General features: G+C 49.0%; 1 pseudogene; it reads right to left on the bottom strand.

The window, feature by feature from the left end:
* Positions 1–167: 167 nt before the first annotated feature.
* Positions 168–27,328, bottom strand: LOC147091080 (beta-1,3-galactosyltransferase 5-like; annotated as a pseudogene).
* Between the last annotated feature and the right edge of the window lie 164 nt (positions 27,329–27,492).

Raw genomic sequence — 27,492 nt, 5'->3', positions numbered from 1 at the left:
ATGCCGGAAACTACAATATTTTTATAACTAATATAAACTAAAAAGAAAATGAAAAACAAGCACACGATTTAATGATTTATCTTCCGGGATACTTGCAGCAGTGTCCAGGAGATAATTCCTGGAGACTCCAGGCCAATCATCCCACCCGACCGCCATCCCTTTCTCCAACTACAGTTTCTGCCGCTCCAGGATTTCCCACATTTTGATAATTTTATCAGAAGCTAAGCTGTGTACAATAATTGCCTCCTTATATCGCTGCACATTGTACTCGAGTCCAAACATGTGAAAATGCTGCTCATGTTTCAGTGGGATGTTTCCGGCCAGAGCCATAAATCCCATGAAGACATCGTCCATGGGAAAAACGGGCAATTTCCTGGATTGCCGGTAAAGCTCAGGAACGAACGTTCTGGGCAGCAGGTATCCTCCTCCGGACGGGAAGTCTGCGTAGATGTTTCCCGGATAAAGGTTCTGGCTCACTTTATTCATGCCATATCGGTAAACCATGGGGTGCCGGTGGATGTTACCAGAAATGAACTTCGTTGCATTTTCATCGCCAGTGATGTAGTTCACGACCGCCTCGGGGTTGACGAATTCATCATCGTCGGCTTCAAGAGAGCAAAGTGAATCCGAGTCAGCTCAGTAATACAGACAGAGGGACAGACAGACAGACAGACACGGAGACAGATGGACACATAGACAGGACAGATGGAGACAGACGGACACAGAGACAGACGAACACGGAGACAACACAGACAGACGGACACGGAGACAAGACAGATGGAGACAGACGGACACTGAGACAGACGGACACAACACAGACAGATGGAACACAGACATGCGGACATAGAGAGAGACAGATGGACACAGAGACAAGACAGGCTGCACAGAAACAGACGGGCACACAGAGACACAGAGACAGGACAGACTGAGACAGAGACCAGACAGACAGACACACAGTCAGAGACACAGTCAGACAGACACCAAGATAGACACATGGGGCTCGATTTCACCAGGCCCGAGGAGGCGGGTTTGGAGGCGTGAGTTGTCAAAATTGCAAATAATGGTGGCCGGGCCCGATCCCACCTCCGAGCAATTTTCCCACATTCGTGTTTTCAGACCCCATTTCCATCCTGCCTCCAAGAGGCGGAATAGGCCCTTAATAACAACTTAATTGCCTCTATAATCCCATTTTGAGAGGCCTGTCTGATTTTTAGACATTTCCCCCGTCCTACATGATGTGCCTCAATAATTCCGAGACTCGAAGTTAGCAGAACAAAAACAAGGCTTTTATTAACTTAGAACGTAACACGTAAGAGAGAGAGATGTCTTCCTTCTGGAGACTGAGGCCAGACTGAACTAGCTTACAAGCGGGGCCAGGTATGGGCGGAGCCCTACACACAGCACATTCCAGCACATTCCAGTATACAATACAGCACATTCCTGTACACAATACAATGAGGTCTGGGGGAAGGGAAATGACACTGAAACCGATCTCAGTCACAGGCAGTGGTGAATGGAATATTTCATCACATTCACCCCTTCTATAGATTTAGTCTGTTCGGGGGTTTGATAGTCCTCTGCGACCGACGTGGCTGTTGCGGTGCCGCGGGTGTCGGCTGGGTGTCCCCGGTAGCCTCCTGGGTCTCTGCCGGGGGTGCCGCCAGGGTTGTTGAAGGGGTAGTTGGTGGGGGTGCCGTTGGTCGGTGTTCTTCCGGGGGTGATGAAAGGGTAGTGGGTGGGTAAGAGTTGCTGTGATCGTCGTTGCCGCTATTGCCGTGGTTGTTGTCGATGCCGGCTGGGGCGACGTCTTTTATGGACACGGTGTCCTCCCTTCCGTCGGCGTGCCGGACATATGCGTATTGGGGGTTGGCGTGGAGTAGATGTACTGGCTCCACGAGAGGGTCCGTCTTGTGGCCCCTCACATGCCTTCGCACGAGTACCGGACCTGGGGTGGAGAGCCATGACGGCATGGATACGCCTGAGGTGGATTTCCGGGGAAAGACAAACATTCGTTCATGGGGCGTGGTATTAGTGGCCGTACACAATAGCGACCGTATCGAATGGAGCACATCCGAGAGGACTTCCTGCCAGCGGGAGATAGGGAGGCCCTTGGTCCTTAGAGCTAGAGTGACTGCTTTCCATACTGTCCCGTTCTCTCGCTCCACTTGGCCGTTACCCCGGGGGTTGTAGCTGGTGGTACGGCTCGTGGCGATCCCCTTGGACAGCATGTACTGGCGTAGCTCTTCACTCATGAAGGACGCCCCCCTATCCGTATGGATGTAGCTCGGCATACCGAACAGGCAGAACAGGCTGTTGAGGCATTTAATGACCGTGGCGCTGGTCATGTCTGGGCAGGGGAAGGCGAATGGGAACCGGGAGTATTCGTCCACAATGTTCAGGAAGTAAACATTGCGGTCGACGGACGGGAGGGGGCCCTTGAAATCTAAGCTGAGCCGCTCAAAGGGCCGTGTAGCTTTGATTAAGTGGGCTCTATCTGGGCGGTAGAACCGAGGCTTGCACTCAGCGCAAGTGCGGCAGTTCCTGGTCAGGGACCGAACTTCCTCAATCGAGTAGGGTAAGTTACGGGACTTTATGAAGTGGAACAGCCGCGTGACCCCTGGGTGGCAGAGGTCGTTGTGGAGGGTCTGTAGCCGATCCCCGGTGGCGCTGGCACACATCCCTCGTGAGAGGGCGTCAGGGGATTCGTTAAGGGCCCCTGGCCGGTAAATGATGTCGTACTCGAAGGTGGAGAGCTCGATCCGCCACCTAAGAATCTTATCATTTTTAATCTTCCCCCTCTGTTTATTATTGAACATAAACGCTACCGACCGCTGGTCGGTAAGTAGGGTGAAGCGTTTGCTGGCTAGGTAGTGGCGCCAGTGGCGCACTGCCTCCACGATGGCTTGGGCCTCCTTTTCCACGGAGGAGTGTCTGATCTCGGGCCCTTGGAGGGTCCTCGAGAAGAAAGTTACGGGCCGCCCCGCCTGGTTGAGGGTGGCCGCCAAGGCGAAGTCAGACGCATCACTTTCCACTTGAAATGGAGTGTTCTCGTCCACTGCCTGTAGCGTGGCCCGCTCAATATCCTGCTTAATGCTTTTGAAGGCGGCGTGGGCCTCAGCAGAGAGCGGGAAAGAGGATGCTTTCAAGAGGGGGCGGGCTTTGTCGGAGTAGTTGGGGACCCATTGGGAATAATAAGAAAATAACCCCAGGCACCTTTTCAGGGCTTTGGGAGTGTTGGGCAGGGGCAGCTCCCGCAGGGGGCGCAATCGGTCGGGGTCTGGTCCGATTTCCCCATTCTCCACCATGCTGCCTAGTATGCAGAGGCGCGTGGTGTTGTAAACGCACTTGTCCTCGTTGTAGGTGAGGTTGAGTTTTTGTGCGGTTTTCAGGAACCTCTCGAGGTTCGAGTCGTGATCCTGCTGGTTGTGACCGCAGATGGTGACATTGTCGAGGTAGGGGAAGGTTGCCTGCAAGTGGTGGTCATCGACCATGCGGTCCATCTCCCTCTGGAAGACCGAGACCCCATTCGTCACCCCAAAGGGGACTCTGAGTGTTAAGTATGTGTATTGTATTGAACAATTAACACAAAGACTTAAACGTATAACTCAAACAGGTCTTTACTGGTTGGAGGTAGGGACTATACATAGGTCTTTACTTCATGCCCACAGGCGGGAACTGAGGGGGATCAGTACCCACAGTACTATTTATACCCCTATGGCCAGGAGTGGTACTGCGTATCACTACGCCCAACAAGTAGTGCAGTCCTGTCCATAGGTTCAAAGTAGCACACATATTACATACACAACACTGAGGAATTGGTAGAGGCGTCCGTTGGCCTCGAAGGCGGTGTACGGGCGGTCCTCTGGTCTGATAGGGAGCTGGTGGTACGCTGACTTGAGGTCGATGGTGGAGAACACCCGGTATTGGGTGATTTGGTTCACCATTTCTGATATGCGGGGTAGCGGGTAGGCGTCTAGTAGGGTGTACCTGTTGATCGTTTGACTGTAGTCGATCACCATCCGTTTCTTCTCGCTACCCCTTACCACTACCACTTGGGCGCGCCACGGGCTGTTGCTGCGTTCAATAATGCGCTCTTTCAGGAGCCTGTCTACCTCGGTCGCGATAAACCGCCTGTCCTCCCAGCTGTACCTCCTGCTTTTGGTCGCTATTGGCCGGCAGTTAGGGGTAAGGTTCGCGAATAGCGAAGGCGGCTTTACCTTCAGGGTAGCCAGACCGCACACTGTGAGGGGCGGCTGGGACCCACCGTACTTGAGCGTGATGCTTTGGTGGTTGCACTGGAAATCCAGGCCCAAGATCACGCTCGCACATAGGTTCTTCATGATTAATACTTTAAAATTATCATATACAGTTCCGTTAACGCACAATTGTACCGTGCAGTAACCCAGAATGGTCGATGTCTGGGTTTTGTCAGCCATAGAGATGGTACCCTGAGTAGGGACCACCTTTAGGGAGAGTTGTTGTGCCAGTTCTGGGTGGATAAAGCTCTCCGTGCTTCCACTGTCAATTAAGCATTTAACCCGGCACCCGTTTACCTCGATGTCCACCATTGATCTGGATAGCGGGTGCGGCCTGGTCTGGTCCACTGTGACCGATGCCACTGTAGGGCCCTGATCGATACAAGATGGCGTCCACGCTGTCTGCTCACAAGATGGCGGACCCCACGAGGTCGGGCAAGATGGCGTCCAAGATGGCCGCTCCCACGGCGCACACGCGGCAGTGGCGGGTTTTCCGGCGGCTGGTTTTCCGGCGGGGTTCCCTCTGCACACCTTCCCGAAGTGCCCCTTCTTACTGCACTTAAAGCAGGTGGTGCCTTTCGCCGGGCACAGGTTTCTGGTGTGCTTTGGCTGCCCGCAGAAGTAGCAGTTGGGTCCCTGACGCGTCGCGGCTGTCGTAGGGCTTCTGGGGGGAGAGCGGGGCCCAGCCGGTGTCGGGCTGTCGGGCGGGGAAGATGCCTTCCAAGATGGCGGCACCCTCGGTGCACACGTGGCGGCGTGGACGGCGCGGGCTGAAGAGTAGGCGTCCGAGTTTCTCTGGGCCACATCCAGGGATCGCGCGGTGTCCGCAGCCTGTTTCAGGTCCAACCCCGTTTTTTCCAGCAGTCTTTGCCGGATGTAAGTGGAGCTGAGGCCTGTGATGAAGGCATCGCGAACAAGCTCGTCAGTGTACACTGCGGCTTTTACATCTCGGCACTTGCAGTCTTTGCCAAGCATTTTCAGGGTGCTTAGGAACTCCTCCACCGATTCCCCAGGTCGCTGTGCGCGGGTAGCGAGCAGGTGCCTAGCATACACCTCATTCGTAGGCTGCTGGTAATGCGCCTTTAAGATGTCGCAGGCGGCCAGGTACGTCTCGGCGTCTTGGATGAGGGGGTAAACCCGGTGGCTTACCCAATTCCGCAGAATTCCGAGTCTCATCCTCGCAGCGTCCGTAGCGTCTTTGACGGCTGCGGAATTGTCCAGGAAGAATTCCATACACTCAAACCAGTGTCCGAAGCGTGCTGATGCGTCCGGAGCATGTTGATCCAAATCCAAACGTTCGGGTTTCAGGAGTTGATCCATAGTGTTGAAAAATAAGTTAATAAAATTGATGTGCCTCAATAATTCCGAGACTCGAAGTTAGCAGAACAAAAACAAGGCTTTTATTAACTTAGAACGTAACACGTAAGAGGGAGAGATGTCTTCCTTCTGGAGACTGAGGCCAGACTGAACTAGCTTACAAGCGGGGCCAGGTATGGGCAGAGCCCTACACACAGCACATTCCAGCACATTCCAGTATACAATACAGCACATTCCAGTACACAATACAATGAGGTCTGGGGGAAGGGAAATGACACTGAAACCGATCTCAGTCACAGGCAGTGGTGAATGGAATATTTCATCACACTACACACCTCCTCTGGAACACGCCAGTTAATCCTGGCGGCCTCACAATTGGATTGCTTACTAACAGCTGCAGCTACACCATTAAAAAGGAGTTTTCACCCATGATCACTTGCAGGTGGCAGAACTTTGTTGTCTCAGGTCTGGGGGAGCTTTTAGCAGGCCTACTCATTGTTGTGGAAGTTTGGAGCCTGACACCCATCTCCAGTGTGACCTGCTGGGAAACCCCTCTCCCCACCTTGGCTGAGCGTTTCCTCAACTGAGGCATATACCAGAAGCATGTCGAACATTTATTTCCTTTCCTCCTGGACATCAGATTCGGATGAAGACCAGCCATGGCAGCAGCAGAACCAGGAACAACTGCAGCAGCAACAACAGGAGCGCCAAGCTGCTGCTCACCCACTCGAAGCAGCACAGGCCAGAAGGCGCCAGTGAGTGACCACATTGCTGGCCGGGATGCACTCATGTTGGCCAGATTTGCTTAGCCTGCACAATCAAACACTTTTGCCTCGCATCTTCTTACCAAACCATCGACAATGGACAAGAACCTGCGGATTCCTATTACTCTGACCACCATACTGACAATTGCAAGTCGCCCTAAGCCCTCAATGTGGAAGTCCCATTTGCAAAATGACACAGGCCACAACTTCAACAGTTTGCCATCAAATCTGTTTATGATACCATGACAAGGATGGCTGGTCAAAAAACAATACATCACAACACTCAAGTGGCTACCCTTGTGACTACTTGTGCTTTATCTTCCTCTTATGCGTGCTCCTAGCTAGTGCTTCCCCTGTGGCTTCAGCAGATGTGGTGGCCCCTTGCTCACTATCTTGCTGCTCCTGTCTCGACACCTTTGGCGGGCGTCCTCTCGGGTTGCAAACCTGTCAGGGCTCAGCACCAGTCTGCTGCTCCTGCGGCTGTGCAGGGGCTGAGATGCCCATCTCAGTTGGGTGAGGCCTCTGGTGGGGCTCTGACCGAGCGCTTTGCAGTGGCATGGTCGTGTGACCACTTCGAGAGGAGCCCCCACTTCCTTGTTGTCTGCCACCAACATCCCTCTCATAGGTCAGCCCCTCTTCAGAGCTAGCAAGCGGCTTGACAGCACCTTGCTGCACTGCAGGGGGGCCATGAGGACCCGTTTCTGCACTGGAAATCCTACTCCAGAGAACTTCCATGAAGGTCTGGTTTGTATGCTCAATAGCTGACCATCGCTCCTCATTCTATTCTGAGCAATGACCATGTTTTCAAGACCCTGGTGACTAAGTTCCTCCATGGCCGTAGCCATCCTCTCCTCTACGGTAGCCAGCCTTACCACGGAGGTAGCCATCCTTTCCACGGATGTTGCCATCCTTTCCATGGTGATGCGTTCATGCGCCAATGCCTCCACAAAGGCTCTACTCATGTTCGTGATGGCCTCTTCCATTCGCTCCACACTCAGTGACCCTGGAAACAAAATCTGCCAGAGACTCCTGCACCTGTTCCTGGAGTTCCAGCACTGCTCTCCTTCTGGATAGACACGGAGGCACAGGGTCGACATGCAGCTGAACTGAGCTGGCAGAGCCCTGCACCCTCCAATGAGGACTCTCCACTACTGTTCCTGTCTCCACCATCTGCTGATGCTCACTTGTGAGCTGTGCTACACCAGGTGACAACACTACTCTATCTCGCGAAGGTCCCACCGTTGTGTGAGTGTCTGCGCTGGTGCTGGGTGCGCTGAATTCTGCTGAGGCTGCACCATCAGAGGTTGCAGCTTCCTCTGAGGACTTTGGAGGTTCAGGCTGTTCCTCCTGGACAGTGGGGACGGGGGCTTTCGATGGTCCTGTGGGGGACTAAAGGAAAGTGTTGGAGATGTGAGGTCAAGGTTACATGCACATTGAATAGTGCAGATGATCATAAGTCAATCTGTTCGAGCATCAGAATCATTATCAGTGACTCATGCAATGTCAGTGAGAGAGATGCCAAACTATTCTGTCACCAGCTTGCTGTGATGTGCCCATTTGTCCGTCCCGCACTTGGGAATCGTCCTCGATCCCGCTGATTTCCAGGGCCGCCTCCTCCCAGGCGGTGAGCTGGGCTACTGAGGGTGGCCCTCCTCCTGTCATGGCTCTTTCCCTCTTATTATAAGCTCTCTTTTCCTGCAATGAGGGACACAAGTGGAGTTTGAGTGAGAATGAAGGAGTGAGTGTAGAGAATCCATAGCATAGATGCTTAGAAGGAGACAAAGGGCCCTCCCTGTGTGTTGTAAGTTATTGTAGTTGCATCACAGTGATAGAGAGTGTGAGGGCTGCATGGTCGAATAGTTAAGTGAATGAGACCATAGAGAGGGAATGGATAAGGGTGCAGGGATGTAAGTGTCAAGTGGGATGTGGAGGAAGAGGTTGGCAAAGCAGGGTGCTGGTGAGGAGAGGCGATGGTGGTCAGATTGAGGGTATTGGGAAAGTCATACTCACTTTTCCTGTGCGGAGAAGGTCATGAAACCTCTTCCTGCAATGCAGCCAGGTTCTGCGGCTCATCGAGATGGAGTTGACCTCCTGGGCCACTTGCAGCCACACAGCTTTAGTCTGCTGGGGAGGCTTTTTTCTCCTTGAGGAAGGGAAGAGCACCTCCTTATTGGATCGTGCTCCCTCCACCAGAGCTTGGAGGGAGGGCTCATCGAAGCGTGGAGCACACTTTGGCCTACTGGTGGACATAGTCGATCAATGAAGTGCTTACTACAATGGCCAGAAAGTTTGCAGTCTCCAGGAGAAGCAAGGCTGCTTGCAGGCCTTAAATCCAGCAGCACTAATTGTGGTGTATGTGCCTTTAAGAGCAATTATGGTGTATGTGCCTTTAAGAGCCCCAGGTGTGCGTAATGCCGGTAATTGCCACTTGGGCTATATAAGCCTGTGTATTGTGTATATCCTTTAGAAACCCCCCCCCCCCCGACTTGCTTAGTAAATACCTATGAACCAACTCCTGTCTTCAGTGTCTTTATCTACACACGGACACTACAGTGGCGACGAAGTGGAAACGGACTTACCTGCAATTCGGCAGCACCTCAAGGACATCGATTCCTCCAGTGTCCAGAAGACTCAAGGAAGTAAGAGAAACTGTGGTTTCACCAGCTGGCCAAGCTGGTGACAGGTACTGCGCTAATCCTTCCTGGGCGTCAGGCTGGAGCTCCAGCGGCGGGCTCTACAGCTGAGACAGGCAGCAAAATCGGAGGCAAGCAATAACGGGCTCGGAGGGTGCACTCGAGAGACGGCCGGCGCGGCAAGCAGGTCAGCGTTTAGACCTCCGTCGGGAACGAGTCTCCAACAGTGAATAAACGGAAACCACAGTAAAACAGCGTTGTTATCGGTAGCAGCGGCGGGAAAGCGCGGGAAGCGCCATATCGTTGCTACAGAGAGAGAAAAAAAAAAAAGCGCGGGAAGCGCCATATCTTTTCTGACCCCCAACCCCTCCTCTTGACCCCGATGATACACGGTAAATGCTTCTCCTCAGGTACTCTTGCCCCCTACCCCCACCCCCGGGCCTTTCAAAATCATAATCATTACACTTCTCACTCTTCAATCAGATTCAAGCACAATTCAACTGCCCCTCTAGCAGGGCCACAGAACAGTGATTAGCCCGTGGATACGGGAGTTTGTTAAAAATTCATTTTTATGGGATGTGGGCGTCGCTTGCAAGGCCAACATTTATTGCCCGTCCCTAGTTGCCCTTGAGAAGGTGGTGGTGAGCCGCCTTCTTGTACCGCTGCAGTCCGTGTGGTGAAGGTGCTCCCACAGTGCTGTTAGGGAGGGAGTTCCAGGATTTTGACCCAGCGACCATGAAGGAATGGCTGATATATTTCCAAGTCAGGATGGTGTGTAACTTGGAGGTGCTGGTGTTCCCATGCACCTGCTGCCCTTGTCTTTCTATGTGGAAGAGGTCGCGGGTTTGGGAGGTGCTGCCGAAGAAGCCTTGGCGAGTTGCTGCAGTGCATCTTGCAAATGGTACACACTGCAGCCACGGTACGCTGGTGGGGGAGGGAGTGAATGTTTAAGGTGGTGGATGGGATGCCAATTAAGCGGGCTGCTTTGTCCTGGATGGTGTCGAGCTTCTTGAGTGTTGTTGGAGATGCACTCATCCAGGCAAGTGGAGAGTATTCCATCACACTCCTGACTTGTGCCTTGTAGATGGTGGAAAGGCTTTGGGGAGTCAGGAGGTGAGACACTCGCCGCAGAATACCCAGCCTCTGACCTGCTCTTGTTGCCACAGTATTTATGTGGCTGGTCCAGTTAAGTTTCTGGTCAATGGTGACACCCAGGTTGTTAATGGTGGGGGATTCGGCGATGGTAATGCCATTGAATGTCAAAGGGCGGTGTTTAGTGTGGTGTATGTGCCTTTTATGGTGTATGTGCCTTTAAGAGCCCCAGGTGTGCGTAATGCCGGTAATTACCACTTGGGCTATATAAGCCTGTGTATTGTGTATATCCTTTAGAAACCTCCCCCCAGACTTGCTTAGTAAATACCTATGAACCAACTCCTGTCTTCAGTGTCTTTATCTACACACGGACACTACAGTGGCGACGAAGTGGAAACGGACTTACCTGCAATTCGGCAGCACCTCAAGGACATCGATTCCTCCAGCGTCCAGAAGACTCAAGGAAGTAAGAGAAAGTGTGGTTTCACCAGCTGGCCAAGCTGGTGACAGGTACTGCGCTAATCCTTCCTGGGCGTCAGGCTGGAGTTCCAGCGGCGGGCTCTACAGCTGAGACAGGCAGCGAAATCGGAGGCAAGCAATAACGGACTGGGAGGGTGCACTCGAGAGACGGCCGGCGCGGCAAGCAGGTCAGCGTTTAGACCTCCGTCGGGAACGAGTCTCCAACAGTGAATAAACGGAAACCACAGTAAAACAGCGTTGTTATCGGTAGCAGCGGCAGGAAGGCGCGGGAAGCGCCATATCTTTTCTGAAATGCCTAAATCTGGTAATATTGAGGCTTTTGATGGCGAAATAGAAGATTGGACCACATACGTGGAAAGAGTAGAGGTTTATTGCACTGCAAATGGAATAACAGATGAAAAAAAAGCTTCAGTACTTCTGAACTTAATGGGCGCGAAGACATACGGGCTGTTACAAAATTTAATCACTCCAGCCAAACCAAAGGACAAGACTTTTAAAGAAATTGTTGATACCCTGCAGGAGCATTTAAACCCAACACCGCTGCTGATAGCGGAACGATTCAAGTTCTTCAAGAGAAATCAACACAAGAATGAAAGTAACACTGATTACCTAACCGAATTAAGAAAACTATCAAAGTACTGCCAATTCGGAGCAGGACTATCGGATTATCTTCGAGGCAAATTTGTTTGCGGTCTCTTAAGTGAAGGAACACAAAAAAGACTGCTTTCTGAAAAAGATTTAACATTGGACAAAGCTTTCAGTATGGCTGTATCATACGAAGCAGCAGCAAAAGGAGCGGCAGAGATACAACAAGAGACACAGGACTTTGGCACCCATAAAATGACACAGGAGTTCGGAAGATGTTATCGCTGCGGCAGATCCACCCATAACCAGAGGGACTGCTGGTTCAAGGGCAAAGCATGCAGGCAATGTGGTAAGATTGGACACATTGCACGGGTATGCCAATCTGGACAAAATAAATCCACTGACAGAAAACAAAAAATCAATAAAGAAAAGTACAGGAAGGTACAAATGATGACGGACAATAGCTCCGAAGACCAGAATAGCGATAGCGACTCCGGAAACAAGAGACTAAGCTGTCTCAAATTACATAATGTACTTGCCAAAGAGGATTACCAAACCATTTGGGTTACCCTCACAATAGCAGGGTCCCCAGTTAAAATGGAGCTAGATACAGGATCAGCTCTAACCGTAATAAATCGACGAGATTACGAGAGGCTATTTTCGCATATACCTCTAAAAGACACATCCATTATCTTAAAAACATATACAGGGCAGAAAGTCTACCCCAAAGGAAAAATAAGGGTGCCTGTGGTATACAACGGCAAAGAAATACAAAAGTTGTATTTATACATTCTACAAGATGGTGGTCCACCGTTGTTGGGACATGAATGGATAAGGAAGATACGTTTAGACTGGCACTCCATTCAGGCACTGACGGTGACCAGTAAGGAAAAATACAATGATGACATCATACCTGAACGATTAAAAGACATCTTGGCCAACGCCAAAGAAGTGTTTCAAGAGAAACTAGGAACCTTGAAAGGCATCACCGCCTCAATAAAAGTGGAAGATACAGCAATTCCAAAATTTTTTAAGGCAAGACCGGTGCCATACGCAATACGTCCGGCAGTCGAGGCAGAGCTGAAGAATTTGGAAAAGGCAGGCGTATTATCCAAAATAGATTGGAGCGAATGGGCAACACCCATCGTTCCAGTCATGAAAAAAACATTGAAAAATAACTCTGAGGAATAGAAAAAAATTCGCATCTGTGGGGACTTTAAGGTGACTGTAAACCCGGTCCTTCACACGGTACAGTATCCTCTTCCGAGGATAGAAGATATTTTCGCCTCACTATCCGGAGGGAAACGTTTCACAAAAATTGACTTGGCACAGGCATATCTACAGATGGAGGTTGAGGAGACCTCTAAAAAGTATCTCACAATAAACACACACAAAGGCCTGTACCAGTACAATCGACTGGTTTTTGGAATAGCATCAGCTCCAGCTATCTGGCAAAGAGCTATGGAGCAAGTCCTGCAAGGGATTCCGGGGACTCAATGCTACCTAGACGACATCCTTATAACAGGAGAAAACGACAACGAGCACCTTGCCAATTTGGAGCAGGTGCTCACTAGGCTGAAAGAACGGGGCCTACGAGCAAATCGCCCCAAGTGCGAATTTTTCCAAAATCAGATATCATATTGTGGCCACATAATTAATAAGGAAGGGTTGCATAAGTCACCTGAAAAAATTGAAGCAGTTATAAAAGCCCCAGCACCTGAAAATGTTTCACAATTAAGGTCATTCCTGGGATTAATAAATTACTATCATAAATTTTTACCGAACTTATCAACTATTCTATACCCTCTTAATGATCTTCTACAGACAGGAGTGATTTGGAAATGGAACGAAGACTGTAAACGTGCCTTCCATAAATGTAAAGACTTAATGACATCCGAGAAAATTTTGGCTCATTACAACCCATCACTACCAATCAGACTGGCGTGCGATGCATCCCCTTACGGCATAGGAGCGGTATTGTCCCATAGATTCCCTGATGGCTCGGAACGGCCGATAGCTTTTGCGTCACGCTCATTGAACTCAGCTGAGCGTAACTATGCCCAGATAGACAGGGAAGCACTCAGCCTAGTATGGGGAGTGAAGAAATTCAACCATTACCTACATGGACAAAAATTTACCTTGCTGACTGACCATCAACCCCTCATCTCCATATTCAACCCTAAAAAAAGGTGTCCCCATTATGACGGCACAAAGACTACAGAGGTGGTCCCTTTTTCTAGGGGCACACCAATACAACATTGAATACAAAGGGTCAAAACAGCATGGGAATGCTGACGGTTTATCACGCCTACCGTTGCCAACGATAGAAGAGGCACCTGCAGTAGACCCAGTAGAGATATTCCACTCTACCATAGTGGAATGTCTACCGGTGACAAATTCTGCCATTGAAAGGGAGACAAGAAATGACCCTACTCTCTCACGGGTCTACGATTTAACAGTGAAGGGATGGCCAGCACATGGCGAACCACTGTTGCCAGCATTCTCGCAAAGAAGAGAACAGCTGTCAGTGTGCCGAGGAACCTTGATGTGTGGATCCAGAGTGGTGATTCCACCCAAACTCCAGGATAAAGTGCTAAAGGAGCTTCACGAGGGGCATCTGGGTGGAGTGAAAATGAAGAACCTAGCTAGGGCGTTTGTATGGTGGCCAGGTATCGATGGAGACATCGAAGACATGACCAAGAGCTGCCTAGGATGCCAGAAGGTCCAAAATGTTCCGCCACAGGCCCCTCTACATCCATGGGAGTGGCCCTCATCTCCCTGGCAAAGGGTGCACATCGACTTTGCTGGTCCATTTATGGACTCAATGTTCTTAATCGCAGTTGATGCACACTCCAAGTGGCCGGAGGTAATAAAGATGTCCTCCACCACCACGGAAAAAACCATCACAGTATTAAGGACCATATTTGCCAGGAATGGGCTGCCGGAGCAGATATGTTCTGATAATGGACTGCAATTTGTGTCCGAAGAATTCAGAAAGTTCTTAAAGAACAATGGGGTAAAGCACTACACGTCCGCCCCATACCATCCCGCCACCAATGGATTGGCTGAAAGGTTTGTCCAGACCTTCAAGAAGGCCATCAAGGCCATGGGTAATGAAGACATAAAACTTCAGCACAAGGTGGATAACTTCTTATTTGCATATAGGAATGCAACGCATATGGTTACTAACCAAACTCCCGCCATGATGTTCTACAATAGAAACCTAAGATGCCGGCTGGATGTGGTCAAGCCCAACATCCGAAGGAACGTGGAGAACCGGCAGTTTCAGGGCATGAATGAAAGGCCAACTAGGGCCTTCCAGATAGGCCAACCGGTTTTGGCCCGGGACTACCGTACCGAGAAATGGCAGCCTGGAACTATCTGCACACGATTAGGACCACTGATGTATACCGTGGACATCGGAGACAGCATAATAAGGCGCCATGCTGACCAAATCATCAAGTCATCCGAAAAGGGACAACCTACACCACCACTCTATACATCTAACGATGGAGTAGAGATACCCATATCTACCTCCGATCCGGTGATACTGGAGCCCGATGAACCCGACACTGGCCTTCAAGCCGAATCAGCCTTGCCAGAAGAACCTACTACACCACCAGAAACTACTACACCCCCGAGGCGTTATCCGGACCGAGTCAGGAAGCCTCCTGAGACTAACTTATAATTAATTAATACAGCAATGTATATTATTTTGCATATAACATGTAATTAATAATTACTTAAAATATGATGTACTAGTTAGCTAGAAGGGGAGGAATTGTGGTGTATGTGCCGTTAAGAGCCCCAGGTGTGCGTAATGCTGGTAATTGCCACTTGGGCTATATAAGCCTGTGTATTGTGTATATCCTTTAGAAACCCCCCCCCCCCAGACTTGCTTAGTAAATACCTATGAACCAACTCCTGTCTTCAGTGTCTTTATCTACACACGGACACTACACTGATGACGTCATGGGAGGCGACTTTCTGGATGAAAAGACTCATTGGGCTAAGGGTTCCCACACGCTGGAAATCAATTGCCCAATTAGGGGAAAATCCCACTTTTTCCCCACTTCACTTCGGAGGCGGGGTCCTGACACGAATGCCACCTGACACGCCCCAGCCCGCCCACAATGGCAAAATCGAGCCCATGGACTCAAGACAGTCGGACAGACACAGTGACAGACAGACAGACACAGAGACAGACAGACAGACACCGAGATAGAAGGACACAGTCAAAGTAGCCTCAGCTTGAAGCTGCGTTCACTCAGGGAACGATAACTCCATCAACTGCAGCAAGGAAGGGGAAGGCTGCCAAGACAGAGTGGAGGGGGCCTCGGGGTTTGGGATCGAAGACTGTATCAATCCATTCACCAATAAACAAATCGCCCATTGAGCCACTTACCATCACCCCAGCAATCCGTTCACCAAGACTCGCCACCGACAACTCGCCACAATTCAATCAGCCACCAACCAATCGGCTCACCCACCCAACAAACCCACCAACCCAGCAGCCAAACGAGCAGTGCACTCACCTTTAAGAACAAAGTCTGCTGCAGTGCAATCATCGTTCAGCCACTGCAGGAGGCAGCTGGTCTTCAGGGTTAAATTGGCGCGATGTTCTTCAAAATCCCAAAGAATAATGTCTCTGTAACAATGTGACTCGTGAGCAACCAGCGCCATCAACTTCTCATCGCCATCATAAAAACCGTGGTGACCAGGTAGTCCTTTATTTGTTGGCGTTTGGCCCAGCTCCTTCGGAGGGCTAACCTCCTGTGAAACCCAGTCGGATGGGAGTTTGCAGCGATCAGGAGCAGCGAGCTGGACTTTGATGGGCAGATTTCAGGATCACTGAAGCTGATTTTGCAGTTGTAATCCTGCATGTAGGGGTACTCCTCTCGAAAGCGGGTCAAGCTCAGTGGGAACGTGTTCTTGCCGTCAGTCAGATTGATCGATTGTCTGCGATAGGTTTCTTTGGGCTCATTGACTTTGTTTGGATAATGAGGAACATTCGTGAAAGATATCTTTGGAAAAATGTAGTTGAACCAGCTGTTCTCCATGACAAAAAATCCAACACCAACCACTATCATCAGACAAATTACACACTTCACGATCTCCCTAAATGTGCAAGAACGTAAAGCAAACAGACAATCAGGAGTGTGACTCAAAAAGGAGATATAATATTCTAGGGATGTGACAGGAGTGCAGTTTAATACTTTATAGCGTACATACTAGAAGGTTAACTTTGAAAATACTGTGATGCAAGTAAACTGGGATAATGAGGGGAAATTTGACCAGGGTTCCTGTTCTTGATCATTGTCTCGTGAACAACCAACCCCCCCAACAAACTAATTCATCGAACCAACCAAACCCTCCACCCAACCAACCCACCCATCGATCTAACCAACCCTTCATCCCAACTAACCAAACCATTGATCTAACCAACAATTCCACCCAACAAACCCACCCATCGATCTAACCAACCCTTCATCCCAACTAACCAACACATCGATCTAACCAACCCTTCATCCCAACTAACCAACTCTTCCACCCAACTAACCAACCCATCGATCTAACCAACTCATCCACCCAACTAACCAACATATCGATCTAACCAATCCTTTCACCCAACTAACCAACCCATCGATCTAACCAACCCTTCCGCCCAACTAACCAAGCCATTTATCTAACCAACCCTTCCACCTAACTAACAAACCCATCGATCTAACCAATCCATCCACCCAACTAACCAACCTATCGATCTAACCAACCCATCCACCCAACTAACCAACCCATCGATCTAACCAACCCTTCCGCCCAACTAACCAAGCCATTTATCTAACCAACCCTTCCACCCAACTAAGCAACCCATCGATCTAAGCAATCCTTCCACCCAACAAACCAACCCATCAATCTAACCAATCCTTCCACCCAACTAACCAACCCATCGATCTAACCAACCCTTCCACCCAACTAACCAATCCATCAATCTAACCAACCCTTCCACCCAACTAATCAACCCATCGATCGAACCAATTCTTACACCCAACAAACAAACCCATCGATCTAACCAACCATTCCACACAAATAACCAAACCATCGATCTAACCAACCCTTCCACCCAACTAACCCACCCTTCGATCTAACAAACCCTTCATCCCAACTAACCAAACCATTGATCTAACCAACCCTTCCACCCAACAAACCCACCCATCGATCTAACCAACCCTTCATCCCAACTAACCAACCCATCGATCTAACCAACCCATCCACCCAACTAACCAACGCATCGATCTAACCAATCCTTTCACCCAACTAACCAACCAATCAGCAAAGCCCACTGACCCACCAATCAGCAAATCCCACTGACCCACCAATCAGCAAATCCCACTCACCCACCAATCAGCAAAGCCCACTGACCCACCAATCAGCAAAGCCCACTGACCCACCAATCAGCAAAGCCCACTGACCCACCAATCAGCAAAGCCCACTGACCCACCGATCAGCAAAGCCCACTGACCCACCAATCAGCAAATCCCACTGACCCACCAATCAGCAAATCCCGCTGACCCACCAATCACTGCAGCCCACTGACCCGCCAATCAGCAAAGCCCGCTGACCTACCAATCACTGCAGCCCACTGACCCACCAATCAGCAAAGCCCACTGACCCACCAATCACTGCAGCCCACTGACCCACCAATCACTGCAGCCCACTGACCCGCCAATCAGCAAAGCCCACTGACCCACCAATCACTGCAGCCCACTGACCCACCAATCACTGCAGCCCACTGACCCACCAATCAGCAAATCCCACTCACCCACCATCACTGCAGCCCACTGACCCACCAATCACTGCAGTCCACTGACCCACCAATCAGCAAAGCCCACTGACCCACCAATCAGCAAAGCCCACTGACCCACCAATCAGCAAATCCCACTAACTCACCAATCACTGCAACCCACTGACCCACCAATGAGCAAATCCCACTGACCCACCAATCTCTGCAGCCCACTGACCCACCAATCAATTCAATTCAATTCAATTCAAATCGCTTTATTGGCATGATGACAAGGTACATCTTATGTTGCCAAAGCATCGAAAAACATTCATGGTTGTCCACAAAAATACAGATCTATCCATACAGTGTATAAACAGATATATCCCTGAGTGTATAAATATACATTCATATAATTTGTATATACTCTTATATTTAGTGGTTGTCCCTCTGTTTATGGCAAGCTGTAACATAGTGTGCCGCTAAGGTTACACAATTTCTCTCTTCCCCTAGTAGGTATGGGAGTTTTTGGTCGTCATTCAAATTTCTGAATTCCGGGCATATTTTTGTGAATTTTGGGTAGAAATTCTCCCTTATGCCCTGATATTTTCTACAAGCTGTGAGGAAGTGCACCTCTGTCTCCACCACTCCCTGACTGCAGTGAGAGCATATCCTGTCCTCTCTTGGTAACCGGGTCTGCCTGTGTCTACCTTTTCGACCGCCAGGCTATGTTCACTAAGTCTGTACATTGTCAAGGTTTTTCTCAGTTTGCTATCCTTTACCCTGGTCAGGTAATCAGCCATGTTGTATTGTCTGTTTAGGGCCAAGTAGCAATTGAGTTTGCTTTGGGTTTTTGTTGTTTCTGCCCAATATGACAGATATTTTTCCTTTTGCTTAGCGACGATTGTGTTGGGTCGAATTCTTTGTGTTACGCTGTCACTGTCCTGGGGCTGGTTATTGTTAGTAGTGTTAGTAGTTACTTCACTGAGTCCCAGGACTAGTTGACTGAGGGTATTCTTCTTTATGGTCCTCTCTTGGCATTTCAGGGCTTCGTATTGATAGCATTGGGGGTTGCTCATTTCTAGGTGTTTCCAAAATTTGGTTGCTCTTTTTTGGATAGTGATTATTAATGGATATTGGCCTAGTTCTGCCCTGCATGCATTGTTTACGGTTTTCCTTTGAGTCCGGAGGATACTTTTACAGAATTCTGCATGTAGGATCTCAATTGGGTGTTTGTCCCATTTTGCAAATTCTTGTTGTGTTAGCGGTCCCCACACCTCACTGCCATAGAGTGCAATTGGTTCAATTACTGATTTGAAAATTTTGAGCCAAATGCTAATTGGGATTTCTATTTGGATTGATTTTTTAATGGCATAGAAAGCCCTTCTTGCTTTCTCTTTCAGTTCATTCACAGCCAGATGAAAATTTCCCGTAGAACTGATTTTTAAGCCCAAGTATGTGTACTTAGTGGTTTGTTCAATTTTGGTTGTTCCTAGTGTGAAATTTATTTTGGGTCCCTGATGTCTGGATCTTTGCTGGAACACAAGGACTTTGGTTTTTTGGGGATTTTCTCCCACAGTCCAAAGATGTGCGGGTTAGGTTGATTGGCTATGATAAATTGACCCTTAGTGTTAGGGGGATTAAATACATTGGGTTACGGGGATAGGGTGGGATATGTGTCGGTGCAGGCTCAATGGGCCGAAATGGCCTCTATCTGCACTGTGGGGTTTCTGTGATTCTGTGAACGACTCCAGCAGATCCAGGTTCTGCTGTAGACCCTCCTTAGTTGGTGACAGCAGAACCAGGTCATCTGCATAGAGGAGGAATTTAACCTTGGATTCATATAGGGTGAGCCCGGATGCTGTAGATTGTTCAAGTAGTTTTGCCAATTCATTTATGTAAATATTAAAGAGTGTCGGTGAGATGGGCGAGCCCTGCGTCACCCCCCCGCCCCTGTGGGAAGTATTTTGTTTGTTTGTCTCGAATTTTAACTGCACATTTGTTGTTTGTATACATTGATTTAATTACATCATATGTTTTTCCCCCTACCCGACTTTCGATAAGTTTCAGGAATAAACCGTCGTGCCAGATGGAATCAAAAGCCTTCTGGAAATCTATAAAGCATGCGTAGATTTTGCTTTTGTTTTGATGAACGTGTTTGTCAATTAGGGTCTGTAGGGTGAAGATATGATCTGATGTTCTATAGTTTGGCAGGAATCCAATTTGGCTTTTACTCAAGACATTGTGCTCCTCAAGGAAGTTTATAAGTCTTTTGTTTATGATACTACAGAATACCTTCCCCAGGTTACTGTTTACACAGATGCCTCGATAGTTATTTGGGTCGACTTTGTCTCCACTTTTGTATATGGGCGTTATGAGTCCTTTGTTCCAGATATCAGGGAAGTAACCGACACTCAGAACCAAGTTGAAGAGTTTTAGGATAGCCAGTTTCATTTTATCGTCTGTGTGTTTAATCATCTCGCTTAGTATGCCGTCTGCACCGCAAGCTTTTCCTGGTCGCAGGTCCTTGAGTTTTTCAACTAGTTCTTTTTCTGTTATTATGGAGCCTAGCGGGTTTTGGTTATCTTTTATGGCCATTTTGAGCTTTTCCAGTTTTTTGCATATTTGGTGTTGCTCTGGTCTTAGTGTGTTTTTCTGGTATAATTTTTCAAAGTTGTTTTCCCATGTGTCTCCATTTTGAATGGCCAATTCGTCGTGTTGTTTTTTGTGTAATGTATTCCAGTTGTCCCAGAAACAATTGGAATCAATTGTTTCTGGCCCACCAATCACTGCAGCCCAGTGACCCACCAATCAGCAAATCCCACTGACCCACCAATCAACAAAGCCCACTGACCCACCAATCAACAAAGCCCACTGACCCACCAATCAGCAAATCCCACTGACCCACCAATCACTGCAGCCCACTGACTCAGCAATCAGCAAAGCCCACTGACCCACCAATCAACAAAGCCCACTGACCCACCAATCACTGCAACCCACTGATCCACCAATCACTGCAGCCCACTGACTCAGCAATCAGCAAAGCCCACTGACCCACCAATCACTGCAGCCCACTGACCCACCAATCACTGCAGCCCACTGACCCGCCAATCACTGCAGCCCACTGACCCACCAATCAGCAAACCCCACTGACCTGCCAATCAGCAAAGCCCACCGATCCACCAATCAGCAAAGCCCACTGACCTGCCAATCAGCAAATCCCTTTGACCCGCCAATCAGTGTAGCCCGCCAATCAGTGTCACCCACCAATCATTGGCGCCCACTGACCCGCCAATCAGTGCCGCCCATAAATCAGTGGCATCCATTGACCCACCAAACAGACAGTGTCTGGGCACTTTGGCCGAGTTTTTTAAAATTCGTTTACAGGATGTGGGCATCGTTGGTAAGGCCGGCATTTATTGCCCATCCCTAATTGCCCTCGAGAAGGTGGTGGGGAGCCGCCTTCTTGAACCGCTGCAGTCCGTGTGGTGAAGGTGCTCCCACAGCGCTGTTAGGGAGGGAGTTCCAGGATTTTGACCCAGCCACAATGAAGGAATGGCCGATATACTTCTAAGTCAGGATGGTGTGTGACTTGGAGGGGAACTTGGAGGTGGTGGTGTTCCCATGCGCCTGTTGCCCCTGTCCTTCCAGGTGGAAAAGGTTGCGGGTTTGTGAGGTGCTGCCAATGGAGCCTTGGCAAGTTGCTGCAGATCATCTTGTAGATGGTACACACTGCAGCCACGGTATGTGGAGGGAGTGAATGTTTAAGGTGGTAGATGGGGTGCCAATGAAGTGGGCTGCTTTGTCCTGGATGCTGTCGAGCTTTTTGAGTGTTGTTGGAGCTGCACTCATCCAGGCAAGTGGAGAGTATTCCATCACACTCCTTACTTGTGCCTTGTAGATGGTAGAAAGGCTTTGGGGAGAAATTCGCCATAGAATATCTAGCCTCTGAACTGTTCTTGTTGCCACAGTATTTATGTGGCTGGTCCAGTTAGGCTTCTGGTCAATGGTGACCCCCAGGATGGTGATGGTGGGGGATTCGGCGATGGTGATGCCGTTGAATGTTAAAGGGCGGTGGTTAGACTCTCGCTTATTGGAGATAGTCATTGCCTAGCACTTCTGCGGTGAAAATGTCACCTGCCACTTATCAGCCCAAGCCTGAACGTTATCCAGGTCTTGTTGCATGCGGGCATGGACTGCTTCATTATCTGAGGAGTTGTGAATGGCACTAAACACTGTGCAGTCATCAGCGAACATCCCCATTTCTGGCATTATGTTGGATGGAAGGTCATTGATGAAGCAGCTGAAGATGGTTGGGCTTAGGACACTGCCCTGAGGAACTCCTGCAGTGATGTCCTGGGGCTGTGATGATTGACCTTTGCTGATTCTTGATATCATGTGGAGTGAATCAAATTGGCTGAAGACTGGCTTCTGTGATGGTGGGGACCTCAGGAGTAGGCCGATATGGATCATCCACTTGGTACTTCTGGCTGAAGATGGTTGCAAATGCTTCAGCCTTGTCTTTTGCACTCACGTGCTGGGCTCCACCATCATTGAGGATGGGGATATTCATGGAGCCTCCTCCCCCCGTTAGTTGTTTAATGGTCCACCACCATTCACGACTCGATGTGGCATGACTGCAGAGCTTTGATAGAAACATAGAAGATAGGAGCAGGAGTAGGCCATTCGGCCCCTCAAGCCTGCTCTGCCATTCAATGCGATCATGGCTGATCATCCAAGTTCAGTACCCGGTCCCTGCTTTCCCCCCATACCTCTTGATCCCTTTAGCCTTAAGAAATATATCCAACTCCTTCTTGAATATATTTAATGAATGAATTGGCCTCTACTGCCTTCTCTGGTAGAGAATTCCATAGGTTCACCACTCTCTGGGTGAAGAAATTCCTCCTCATTTCTGTCCTAAAAGGCCTACCCCTTATCCTTAGACTGTGACCCCTGGTTCTGGATTCCTCGACCATCGGGAACATCCTCCCTGCATCTAGTCTGTCCAGTCCTGCCAGAATTTTATAAGTTTCAATGAGATCCCCTCTCATTCTTCTAAACTCCAGCGAGTACAAGCCCAATCGACCCAATCTCTCCTCATACATCATTCCTGCCAACCCAGGTATCAGCCTGGTGAATCTTCGCTGAACTCCTTCCATGGCAAGAATATCCTTCCTCAGATAAGGCGACCAAAACTGCACATAATACTCAAGATGTGGTCTCACCAAGGCCCTGTACAACTACAGCAAGACATCCTTGTTCCTGTACTCAAACCCTCTCGCTATGAAGGCCAACATACCATTTGCCTTCTTAACCGCATGCTTACCTTCAGCGACTGGTGCACAAGGACACCCAGGTCTCGTTGCACTTCCCCTTCTCCCAATCTATTGCCATTCAGATAATAATCTGCCTTCCTGTTTTTGACACCAAAGTGGATAACCTCACATTTATCCATGTTATATTGCAGCTGCCATGCTTCTGCCCAATCACCCAACCTGTCCAAATCATCCTGTAGTTTCTCGGCATCCTCCTCACAGCACACACGCCCACCCAGCTTTGTGTCATCTGCAAATTTGGAGATATTACTTCTAGTTCCATTGTCTAGATCATTAATATATATTGTGAATAGCTGGGGTCCAAGGACCGATCCTTGCGGTACCCCACTAGTCACTGCCTGCCACTCGGAAAAAGACCCGTTTATTCCAACTCTCTGCTTTCTATCTGCCAACCAGTTTTCTATCCAAGTCAATACCTTGCCCCCAATCCCATGTGCCTTAACTTTACACGCTAATCTCTTATGTGGGACCTTATCGAAAGCTTTCTGAAAGTCCAAATACACCACATCCACTGGTTCTCCCTTATCTATTTTACTAGTTACATCCTCAAAAAATTCCAGTAGATTAGTCAAGCATGATTTACCTTTTGTAAATCCATGTTGACTTTGTCCGATCCTGTCACTGTTTTCCAAGTGCTCTGCTATTCCATCTTTTATAATGGACTCTAGCATTTTCCCCACTACCGATGTCAGGCTGTAATTCCCCGTTTTCTCTCTACCACCTTTTTTGAATAGTGGGGTAACATTAGCTACCCTCCAATCCATGGGTACTGTTCCAGATTCCATCGAATGTTGGAAGATGATCAGCAATGCATTTACTATTTCTAGGGCCACTTCCTTAAGTACCCTAGGATGTAGATTATCAGGCCCTGGGGATTTATCGGCCTTCAATCCTGTCAACTTCCCTAACACCATTTCCCTACAAATACTGATTTATTTCAGCTCCTCCCTTTCATCAGACCCTATGTTCCCCGACATTTCTGGGAGGTTATTTGTGTCCTCCTTTGTGAAGACAGACCCAAAATATGTATTTAAATGGTCTGCCATTTCTTTGTTCCCCATTATAAATTCCCCTGATTCTGACTGCAAGGGACCTACGTTTGACTTCACCAATCTTTTTCTCTTCACATATCTATAAAAGCTTTTGCAGTCAGATTTTGATCTGATCTTTGATGATTGTGGGATCACTTAGCCCTGTCTATAGCATGCTGCTTCTGCTTTTTAGCATGCATGTAGTCCTGTGTTGCAGCTTCCCCAGGTTGGCACCTCATTTTTAGGTACACCTGGTGCTGCTCCTGGCATGCTCTTCTACACCCCTTATTGAACCAGGGTTGGTCCCCTGGCTTGGTGGTAATGGTAAAGTGAGGGATGTGCTGGGCCATGAGGTTACAGATTGTGATGGAATACAATTCTGCTGCTGCTGATGGCCCACAGCGCCTCATGGATGCCCAGTTTTGAGCTGCTAGATCTGTTCTGAATCTAGCACGGTGGTAGTGCCACACAGCACGATGGAGGGTGTTCTCAGTGTGAAGTCGGGACTTCTTCGTCTCCACAATGACTGTGTGGTGGTCACTGCTACCAATACTGTCATGGACAGATGCATCTGCGACAGGTAGATTGGTGAGGACGAGGTCAAGTCGTTTTTTTCCCTTGTGTTGGTTCTCACCACCTCTCGCAGGCCCAGACTGGCAGCTATGTCCTTCAGGACTCGGCCAGCTTGGTCAGTAGTGGTGCTACCTAGCTGCTGTTGGTGATGGACATTGAAGTCCCCCAGCCAGAGTACATTCTGTGCCCTTGCTACTCTCAGTGCTTCTTCCAAGTGGTGTTCAACATGGCGGCGTACTGATTCATCAGCTGAGGGAGGGCGGTAGGTGGTAATCAGCAGGAGGTTTCCTTGCCCATGCTTGACCTGAAGCCATGAGACTTCATGGGGTCTGGAGCCAATGTTGAGGACTCCCAGGGCCTCTCCTTCCCGACTGTATACCACAGTGCCGGTGGGACAGGACACACCCTGGGATGGTGATGAAAGAGTTTGGGACATTGGTTGAAAGGTATGATTCTGTGAGTATGACTAAGTCAGGCTGTTGCTTGACTAGTCTGTGGGACAGCTCTCCCAATATTGGCACAAGTCCCCAGGTGTTGGTGAGGAGGGCTTTGCAGGGTTGACTGGGCTGGGTGTGCCGCTGCCGTGTCTGTAGCCGGTGCCGAGGTCGATGCCGGGTGGTCCGTCCGGTTTCATTATTATTATTTTGTTTCATAGCGGTTAGTTACAACTGAGTGGCTCGCTGGGCCATTTCAGAGAGCAGTTAAGAGTCTGGAGTCACATATAGGTCAGCAAATTTCCTTCCCAAAAAGGACATTAGTGAACCAGATGGGTTCTTACGACAATCCGATAGTGTCATAGTTTCCATTACTGATACTAGCTTTTTAATTCCAGATTTAATTAATTAACTGAATTGAAATTTCCCAGCTGCCGTGGTGGGATTTGAACTCACGTCTCTGGATCATTAGTCCAGGCCTCTTGAGGGTCGGCAGATGGTGTCTGTGCACGTTTGGCCGAGGGAAGGTCGGCAGACGGTGTCTGGACACCTTTGGCCGAGGGAGGGTCGGCAGACGGTGTCTGGACACCTTTGGTTCACTAAGTAGCTGAGTGTCTACTGTACCAGTTGGTATAATTGGTGCTTCTAACAAACTGAATGACTTATTAAAATCTTTCAAAATATTTGTCAAAGTAAAGTTTTGGATAAATCTGATAATCCATCAAGTCCCAAACAGCGATGGCAACTGGAATTACAGAGCATCCACCACCACAGGTAGAATCTGAGCAAAACAACAATAAATGATTCTGAATTGAGTGAGATTTACAGACCCCCCTCTGTGTGTGATTGAAGCGAATGAGATCTGGAGTCCCCACTGGACGAAATCTGAATAAAAGCAGAACATGCTGGAAACGCTCAGCAGGCCAGGCAGCATCTGTGAGCAGAGGGAGGTTAGGGGTTGGCCTTCCAGGGCGCTGACCTTTCATCAGGTCCAGTGTCACTGACCTGAAATGCTAACTCTACCTTCATCTCTCATTTCCATCGCTCCACCATCGGTGGCCGTGTCTTCAGCCGCCTGGGCCCTAAACTCTGGAATTCCCTCCCTAAACCTCTGCGCCTCTCTCTCCTCCTTTAAGTCACTCCTTAAAACCGACCTCTTTGACCAAGCTTTTGGTCACCTGTCCAAATATCTCCTGATGTGACTCAGTGTCAAACTTTGTCTGATAACGCTCCTGTGAACAGCCTTGGGATGTTTTAGTACATTCAAGGCGCTGTATAAATACAAATTGTTGTTGTGCAACTTTATTTTACATTAAATTGACTGCAGCAGGTTGTTTTAAATCACAGGAAGCGCCACACCCATTGAGTGCAAAACAGAGAATAAATAGTCAAGAGTAAACGGCGTTTGGGGAATTGCAGAGTTACCGGACTATGATGTCGGTGAGATTGGAGACCTAAATTGATGTTTTCCTTTTCGATTTGAACGCTGTCTGTGCCTGCCATAAATTGGCTCCACCCCCTCTTTGCACAGTCAGGGTTAGAGAGAGGTTAAACTCTTTACTTCCACAGGCAGCGTCCATTAAATGGTTCCCAGTATCAGATTACCCCCATTTGTATATTCATGAGGCAACAACATTTTTGCTGTGTTGCGCTACTGAAATAAAGATTATTTACAATGGGAAGAGTCGGGTCTTAAGTTGAGTGGGTTTTTCCCAAATGTACCCACTCCAGGGTGCAAGGAGGAGATGGGAGAATTGACAAATGCATGCTGTGGAGGTTACCCCATGCAAGGGCTCTCCAGAAGAGCAACCGTGGATTTTTTATTCTTTATTACCTTTGTTCGCGCCACATTACAGTCAGTCTGACTCGCAGTGTCTCCAAGTGTGGCACCCAACGGTCAGTCAAAGTTGTTTCAATCTCCGAATGCCTTGATTCAGAGCAGGACCACCCTGCTTGCCTATCCTAGACCCTCTTCACCGCCAGCTTCGTCACACGGTCCGTGATATTCCGTCCCTCGATCGCCTCCAAACAGGAAATATTCTCCACTCACCGGGATTGGCGCAACTCCAACAACACAAGGAGCCTCCTTATCACTGTTAGAATCGCCAGTGAATGAGTCAAAGCCAGTCCCAACCTGACAACTGCAAAAGAACATGTTAAACAAGTCTGAGGTGCAATATGAGAGGGATTATCTGTTGATTAATTGATTTAGA

The sequence above is a fragment of the Somniosus microcephalus genome, unplaced genomic scaffold, assembly GCF_052327205.1.
Source record: "Somniosus microcephalus isolate GS21.2 unplaced genomic scaffold, FLI_Smic_1.0 unresolved_chr4, whole genome shotgun sequence".
Classification (NCBI taxonomy): Eukaryota; Metazoa; Chordata; class Chondrichthyes; order Squaliformes; family Somniosidae; genus Somniosus; species Somniosus microcephalus.
This window is presented reverse-complemented; position numbering and strand designations above follow the sequence as displayed.